The 8,706-nt window shown below is 34.8% G+C and overlaps 1 protein-coding gene across 1 annotated transcript in view; it reads left to right on the top strand.

Moving 5' to 3' along the window:
• NEGR1 (neuronal growth regulator 1) overlaps positions 1–8,706 on the top strand; it is a 1,298,229-nt gene that overhangs the window by 67,728 nt on the left and 1,221,795 nt on the right. The window lies entirely within an intron of this gene.

Below are 8,706 nucleotides of genomic sequence, written 5' to 3'. Positions count from 1 at the left end.
GGCAATCCTACTTCCGTAGTGATACTGCCTCGGAAACCCAAGGAGGGGTCGCTATGAGTCGGGTTTGACTCGACGGCACATAACAACAACAACACATGATACAATTGGAACTATTTATCTTCTACTTTAAAGAAACATTATTATTTAAAAATATAGCACACATTTTTACAGACATTGTTTGTCAAGGCCAGACCGTAACACAGTAATGAAAATGGTAGTTGTCTATAACAAAGCTCATTTAGCTACCTAAGGAGATTTTCCCATCTCATCCTCTCTCTAAGGAAGCAGAATGCCGTTATCTGAATGGATTTAAAGGTAGCGTGTACGTGGTTTCTGTGCCTGACTGTGCATTAGGATTGCCTGGAAATGGACACTCCCAGACACCTTTGGAATTCTTCCACAAGCTTTAGAAGCACAATTTTAGAAATCTGCTGATAATTAAGGAAGTGCACATATTATTATAATTTGTTTAATACTGTATATTTTTTAATGATTCCATGTTGACCTAACCGTGTTTCATAGTTGGTAGGATATGGTTCCCAGATTTCATATAATTCATTATTTGGAAGACAAAAACAAAATGTGCTTATTATTTTTGGATGACACGAAGCTAGACATGGTTGATAGAATCTTGGGTTCTGTAACATCAGAGTTCAGGTGAACTTTGACAAATCAGAGAAATTGTCAGCTTCATAGGAGATGAATAGGCCCAATTCAGGTGTGCTTTGGGTATGAGAAGTGAAATGATGGCAAGTGAATGCCTAAGAGTAAAATTTGAAAATAAATCTAAGATTCAAGGACTAGCTAACAGCCATCAATGCTTTGTTTATAACCATTCTGTACAAGTCTAGATTTATGTTTGTAATGAAGAACACCATAATTTGATTTACATATTTGATGACTTGTGAAATGCATTTAAAATTTATCTGGGTTTATCTTACATCAGCAAATCACTTTCTGACAACAAAGCTGTAAAAATAACATCAAAGGTCCCATTTGTACCAATCAACACCACATTTTTTAAAATTAGGTATTAGGTACAAATGATTTTTGGAATCAATTATCATATCTTTATGTCAAAAGGAATTTGTAAGGAAAATAGGTAACTTTATTCTTGAAGAGCAGATTGTAACTTTCAGTGTGAACTTGGTATTGCTTACTTCGCCAAAATTAGATTGGCAAATGATTCCTGTGATATTTCCAGCAGTGAAATCTGTAAAGTATCTGATTCAGTGTGGTTGCTTAAATAGTTAAAGCCTCTGCAATCACAGAACTCCCACTGAATTAGTGATTATCTGTATGATACATTCTAATGTACTAAGCAACTGTGTGAAGATCATGTGGATTGATTGTTCATTTTACTAACTTAAAGGGATTGAGTGGAAAAATTACATGGCACACTTTTCATTGTACAAAATTTGCTTTTTGATAAAAGCAGAATGTCCTAGAAGAATGTGGAATTCAGAAATGTAATTTTCATTACTTGTTGGAGCAGATTTTCTTATTCTGGAAAACATCTTCGAAATCAAGGGGTGAATCTAAGTCTTTAACCAAATTTTCATTTTACAGGCTTTTCAGAAATACATTAGAAACTATATTCATTAGGTCTCTTTAAAAATCATCTTACAAAAAATAGGAAAAAGATATATTGATTAGCACAAGTATAACACTCAAGGACTTACAATTAGTTTAGATATAGTTTCCAGATTCTAATTTTATTATATTTAGCATTGAACTTTACTATCACAGTAAAGATTACAATTTTTTAATCAATAAATAGTACCTTTGTGGAAGTATTGGGATTTTTTTTTTTTAATTTTGAAATTTATTACATTAATCTGGCCTAGTTAAAGCATTAAGTAGTAGAGTCTGCTTTTGATACATAGTATATTGTTTGCAATCAAAATTTTGTTTCATGTATGTATGTGTGTCTGTGATTATCTGACTATAAACTGAAAGTATCAATAAGAGTTAATTACTATAGATCCCAGGCTAAGCTTTAACAAATCTTACAGTGGCATGGGATTATACTTATTCACTTGAGGACTTTACAGGCTTTCCTATACGAGGTAGGAAAAATAATTTTCATAATGTTCTTCAAAAATATCAAATTGATTATTCAGGGACCTGCATATATGGAAATGTAAACCTCAACATCTATCCATTTAATTAGTAATTTAATTTTATTGACTTCCTACTCTATGCAAGGGATTATGATTTGGGAAGAGGTGAATCAAAGTACATTAGAAACTGAATACTACTCAAATCCTTCTTTAAAGTTTTAAAATTGTGTTATCAGACCTACTAAAAACATAGTGACATCACTAGTTTCAGAAAAGTGAATTTTCATGATGATCCCTTACTCTTTTTATCCACCATCTTAATTCTGACCTCTACCCTTAGTCGCTAAATTATGAGGAGCAAAACCTTTCTAAAATGCTATAGGGTTTGCGTTTTTGAGGTTTTGATGTATTACATTGGGCAAATCTGCTGCAAAAGTGTTCAAAAGCAAAAATGTCACTTTGAGGACTATGGTGCTCCTGACCCAAGCCATGGTATCTTCAATTGCCTCATATGCATGTGAAAGCTGAACAATCAACAAGGAAGACTGAAGAAGAATTGATACCTTTGAATTATAGTCTTATAGTCTTGATGAAGAATATTGCATATACCCTGGACTGCCAGAAGAATGAATGAATCCATCTTGAAACAATTATAGCGAGAACACTCCTTAGAAGTGAAGTGGTGAGATTTCATGTCAATTCTTTGGGCGTGTTATCAGGAAAGACCAATTGCTGGACAAGAACATCATATTTGGTAAAGTAGAGGGTCGGTGAAAAAGAGGAAGATCCTCAAGGAGATAGATTGACACAGTGACTGCAGCAATGGGCTCAGTCATGGCAACATTTTTTTAAAAAACTTTTTATTGTGATTTGGGCAAAACTTTACAAAGCAGTTCGTTTTATATTCAATAATTCATAGACATTTTGTTTTGTGACACTGATTACATTCCCCAGAGCATAAAAACTCTCCTCCACTTCCTTTCTGTGGTTGCCCTTTCCCTGTGTCCTTGCCTGTGCCTTCCTGTCTCCCTGCCTTTCTCCCTGTGAACATGCTGCCCTTCCAATCTCCAATGGTTGATTTTTCTAGGGGCTCTATCTCCCTGGTGTAGGTGTTCAGCTCCTAGGCTTGTCTGTTGTTTGGCTGAGAGTCAAGCCAAGGGAGTGAGTTCAATTTCCAGGTCCAAAGGGTGACTCAGGGTCAGTAGTCTCAGGGGTTTTACCAGTCTCTATCAGACCAATAAGTCTGTTATTACTTTTTTTTTTTTCCAGTTTTGTTCCATGTTTTTCTCCTACTGTATCCAGGATCTATAATTTTGATCCCGTTCTGACTGGTTAGCATTGGTAGCTGGGTACCATGAGCTTCCAGTCTTATGGTCATATAGGCTGAGGTTTTCACGGTCCATTAGTCCTTTGGACTGTTTCCACATGCCTTTGGTTTTCTTCATTCTTCTTTGCTCTGCACGAGGAGAGACAATAATGGCATCTTAGATGGCCACTTGTAAGCCTTTAAGACCCCAGTCGCTACACACTAAATAAGATATAAAACAATATTTTGTATACTATTTGAACTTAATGTTCCCTGCAACCATTGACCCCAGCCAGCAGGCCCAGCAACTCACTTGTTCAAGGTGCAAAGTTGTGACTCAGAAATTATCCGAACTTTGCTGCCTATTAGTTGTAAACTCATAGCAATGATTTTGAGGATGGTACAGGACCAGACAATGTTTAATTCTCTCCTAAAAGAAAATCAGTTCTTATTTTGTACAGATCATTGTCCTTCTAACCTTTTCCTTATGACCTCTACTCTTGCCCTGCTTTCAGATTTCACTTTATCTCTATTCTTCTTTTTTTTTATTTTCTCAGACAACTGCTTCCCACCATTATAAGCCTCTAGGAGTAGTGGTCAGGATAATACACTTTTAATCTTTTTTACCCCTAACAATTATCAGACATTATGTTTTATAACATTACTTCTCATTTTTATGACTTTCCTATGAGGTTGGCTTCTAATATTCCAATTTTAAGCATGGGGGAATTGTGTTCCAAGAGAATTAATTAACTTGTTAGGGTTTCAAAGCCATTGAGTGCAGATTTCAGCTCTGATTCAAAAATCCAGATTCTTTCCAATGGTATCTTCTCATAAGGTTATGAATATTCCTAAATTCATTGTTTAAAAACAATATTGTATGATTAAATAATTTGCATACATATAGATTCAGTTTTCCTCTGAAGGAACCCAGCTTGGTAGCTGGTCTGTGAAATGGATTGGAGGGCCATTTTACCTAGTCTAACATGACAATAATGGGTTCCTCATACTTCTTCATAACATTTTTAAAGTTACAGAACAGAACCAAACCAAACCAAACTTCTGCTATCAAGTCAGTTCGGACTCATAGTGAACTCCATTGGATTTCCAAGGCTGTAAATCATTGTAGAAACAGACTTCCTCATCTTTCTTCTGTGGAGATGCTGGTGGTTTCCAAGCACCGACCTTTTGGTTAGCAGCTAAATACCTTAACAACTACATGACCAGAGCTCTTTATAGATTAGAAAGTGTGACATTAATGAGACTGATTTCTTTAGTTTTGCATTTCTTTTAGCTTAAAAATGTGAAAGTAAATATATATGAAAAACATTCAGTTTGTGAATCACTTACTTCCCTGAAATTGCAAAGGCAATGTGGATCGAAATGACCATCATTTTATCAAGAAGTAAATAACATTTGAAGAAAATATTGCAAATATACTGGTAAATATTTCTGAAAGCTCTATGTAAGTAATACATATAGGTGTTTATCAACAGAGGCCAAATCAATCTCTTAATGTAATTTGAGAATTTTTTATTGTATTCATTATGTGTGACATCAAATGTAACTTCTCCCAAGATAATTAGAAATTGGAGTTTATAAGATTTTCTATTGAGATTTTATTATCCCTCAGATACTAAATAAAGCCCATGCCCTGTGACAATGATGATTCAGAAAGTAGGTATATCTCTTCTGTGAAATATTGACTTTCTCCACACAAAGAGGTGGCTTATATCATTTAAAAATATATCTTTTTGGTGCCTATTTCTATGATTTCATAGCTTTTTAGGCATTCGTTGTTGATCTTATTTAAAGATCTATAATAGTATAAAATAATTTGTAACATGTCTGCAACTTTTCTGTGTCTAGCAATATTTCCATTTGAATAATAAGAAGACTTTTAATTTGTAATAATATTTTAAGTGAAATATAAATACAGTCCGCTCTGTATCTATGGTTTCCACATCTGTGGATTCAACCAACTGTGGATCAAAAATATTGGAAAATAAACAATAAAAAAACAAACAAAAAACCATTAAGTGGTTAGAGAAATCCATCAAAGGCTAAGAGCAAGCTTAAGGTGCTATTTACATAGCATATGCATTGTATTCACTATTATAAGTATTCTAGAGATGATTTATAGTATATGAGAGGATATGCATAAGATATATTTTGCTATCCTTGGGGCACCTGGAATCAGTTCACCATGATTGAGGATAATTGTACTTATTTCCAGAAACGTTTAGAATCCTGATTAAGTCAATTGAAAATTGTTATTTCACCTCCATTAAAGCAATATTTATGGCTGTTTAGGTGGTGGTGGTTGTTAGATACCATATAGTTCCGACTCATAGCAACAGAACAAAACACTGTGTTTGGTCCTGTGCCATCCTGAACAACGTTGCTGTGTTTGAGCCCATTGTTGCAGCCATTGTGTCAGTCCATCTCATTGAGACCCTTCCTCTTTTTGTTGACCCACTATTTTGCCAAACTTGATGTCCTTCTCCAGATATAGGACCCTCCTGATAATGTCCAAAATACATGAGATGAAGTCTTGCCATTTTCACTTCTAAGGAGCATTTGGGCTATGCTTCTTCCAAGACAGATTAGTTTACACTTGTGGCAGTCCATGTTATATTCAGTATTCTTCACCAGCACCATAATTCAAAGGCATCAATTCTTCTTTGGTCTTCCTTATTCATTGTCCAAGTTTCACATACATATGAGACAATGGAAAATACTTTGGCTTGGGTCAAGTGCACCTTAGTCCTGAAAGTGACATCTTTTCTTTTTAACACTTTGAAGATGTCTTGTGCAGCAGATTCGCCCAATACAATATAATTCGATTTCTTGACTCCTATTTCAATGGACAATGATTATGGATCCAAGTGAAATGAGATCCTTGACAATTTCAATATTTTTTGTTCATCCTGATGTTGTTATTGATCCAGTTGGAAGGAAACCTTCAATGAGGTGCATTGACACAATAACCACAACAGTGAACTCAAACAGCAATCATGAAGATGACACGGGACCATGTGACATTTTGTTACATTATACCACAAACCACCTTGAACTTACTTGATGCCAGCTAACAAAAACAACAACTCACAGGAAAGTTACAAGAATCACATTGAGTATTATATGCAAAGAGCAAATAATTCAGTGTATTTGCATTTCTGTATCCCCTACATGGATCTCTTCTTGGAGATAATCAAGATACTTCATCAGAGAAAATTTTCCTAATCCCACTTTAAATAGTATCTTTTCTCTTGTCTTCATTTTTTCTTGTTCTTTTCTCTCTCCCTCCCTTCTTGTTTTCCTAGACTTCTTACAACCAAAGAGTCATTGGGTGTTGAATGGACATCTCACTGGAATTTACTGGTTGTGAGTTCTAATTACCCCAGTGAGACTAGATATATGGCCTTGAACATATCATTGATCTTCTCTGAACTCAGTTTCTTTTTCTTCAACAACCAACTATTGAACAACCTTCTCTATGTAACCTTCTGATTTATCAGGCATATTTACATATTCCATCTTTAATTAACATGTAACCTTTTGTTCATAGGTCTATTATGTATTTTCTGTGTTGTACTTACTTGATATATTTTGATGTGTGTCACTTTAGAATACCAACTTTTCGAGAAACTTTACATTATTTGTTTCTTTGTAATTGTTAGCTTGTAATATTCAGTACCACAACCTTATTAATATTAAGATCATTTATTTATTTCTCTCCACCTCCTCTGGCCTGTGATCTTTGTTGTACTATGATGACTTGAGTGTTGCTATAATGCTGGAAACTACGATCTTTCAGATGCTAGCAGAGTCACCCATACTGTATAGGTTTTAGCAGAGCTTCCCAACCAAGACTAGGAAAAAAGTCCTGGTAGTCTACTTGTAAAAGTTAGCACATGAAAACCCTATGTATCACAACAAATATTGTCTGATATAACACTTGAATGTGAGCCCACAGGCTGGAAACTACTCCCAGTACACAGTGGCTGAAACAGTGGACTCAAGCATAGCAGTAATTATGAATGTGGCCCAGGAATGAGAAACATGTTGTTCTGTTGTTCAAGGGGTCAGAGCCAATCCTACAGCATTTAATAGCAATGTATGGAGCTTAACTCATATTCAGTAAATACATGTTGAGTGAAGTTCATCCAACTGAATTTGAATGTGTACTCCAGACTTAAAATAATTCATTTTTAGCCTACAAAAGATTGGAATAGTTTATGAAGATTAACAATTTTGAGGTTTTGTGATGTTTGGATTAACTGTGTTTTTGAAAGTAGGGATTTTTAAACAACAGGAAAAGAGCCACTGATCTGATGCATTCTTGGGAAATTATCAGTTGACAAGAAGAGATAACATCAACTCTAAGTTTCATAGTGGAGGTAATTTGTCCATTAGTTTGCCTCACTGTCCTACTGCTTTTGTGCTATGTAATCTTCATTCTTCCTGGAGCATGGTTGATTGGATCAAGAGCAGAGTCAATTTAATATTCTGTCTCTTGAAAATTTAAGCTAAGCGACAGAGAAATAGGTTCTTAGTCAGTGATGGTTCTTGGAACTGAAAGATCTTATAGATCCAAATGCTAGGGAGGCTAGTTTGGTGCCATGCCAGCTGATGAACAAGCACCGATATTTAATCAGTAGAGAGCATGCAAAGAGTTTATATCCCCTAGATACAGAAGAAAAGAAAAGGAAGAAAAGGAGAGAGTGAGAGGAGGGAGGGAAAAGAGGGGAGGATCACAGGCCAGAGGAGGTGGAGAGAAATAAATAAATGATCTGATCCCTGATGGTTATCTAGATACTAATTCTTCAATAAAGTCTTATTTTACTTCCTGCCTTTGGATTTTCTGAGCTATCCCTGTGCCCTTAAAAATAAATCCTACTTTATTAAACTTAGTAGAGTGACTTCTTTCTTATCACCAAAAATTATATATTTTTGCCAAAAGGTTGATTTTTGACCCAATGCATTATGCATATGTGTAGATCTGGCTCTTGGTGATTGATATGTTATAAATGAGAATTCATTTCCCATGGTATCTCAGATTTTCCACAGTAGGTCAGCCTTCTGAATTTATAGAATTTAAGTCATTTTGTAAATGCAAAATTCTGATTGTGCTTTTTATTTTAAAAATCAGGTTGGTAGTGCAGCTTTTAAAGAAAATCATTGGTAGTAATAGGTTTATTCTATATAAGGCTTTGTGCTCCACAAAAAAAGGCTAAAGTTTTAATGTTTAAAGATTTTCTCCAAATAAAATATTTTTTATTAAAATTATTAATTACTCCCCCAGACTGCAACATGTCCTAACTACTTGTTATC

This window comes from Orycteropus afer, unplaced genomic scaffold (genome assembly GCF_000298275.1).
Source record: "Orycteropus afer afer isolate SDZICR_OR568_19922 unplaced genomic scaffold, OryAfe1.0 scaffold00213, whole genome shotgun sequence".
Lineage (NCBI taxonomy): Eukaryota > Metazoa > Chordata > Mammalia > Tubulidentata > Orycteropodidae > Orycteropus > Orycteropus afer.
The sequence above is the reverse complement of the archived record's forward strand: the minus strand, read 5'-3'. Positions and strand labels throughout refer to the sequence as shown.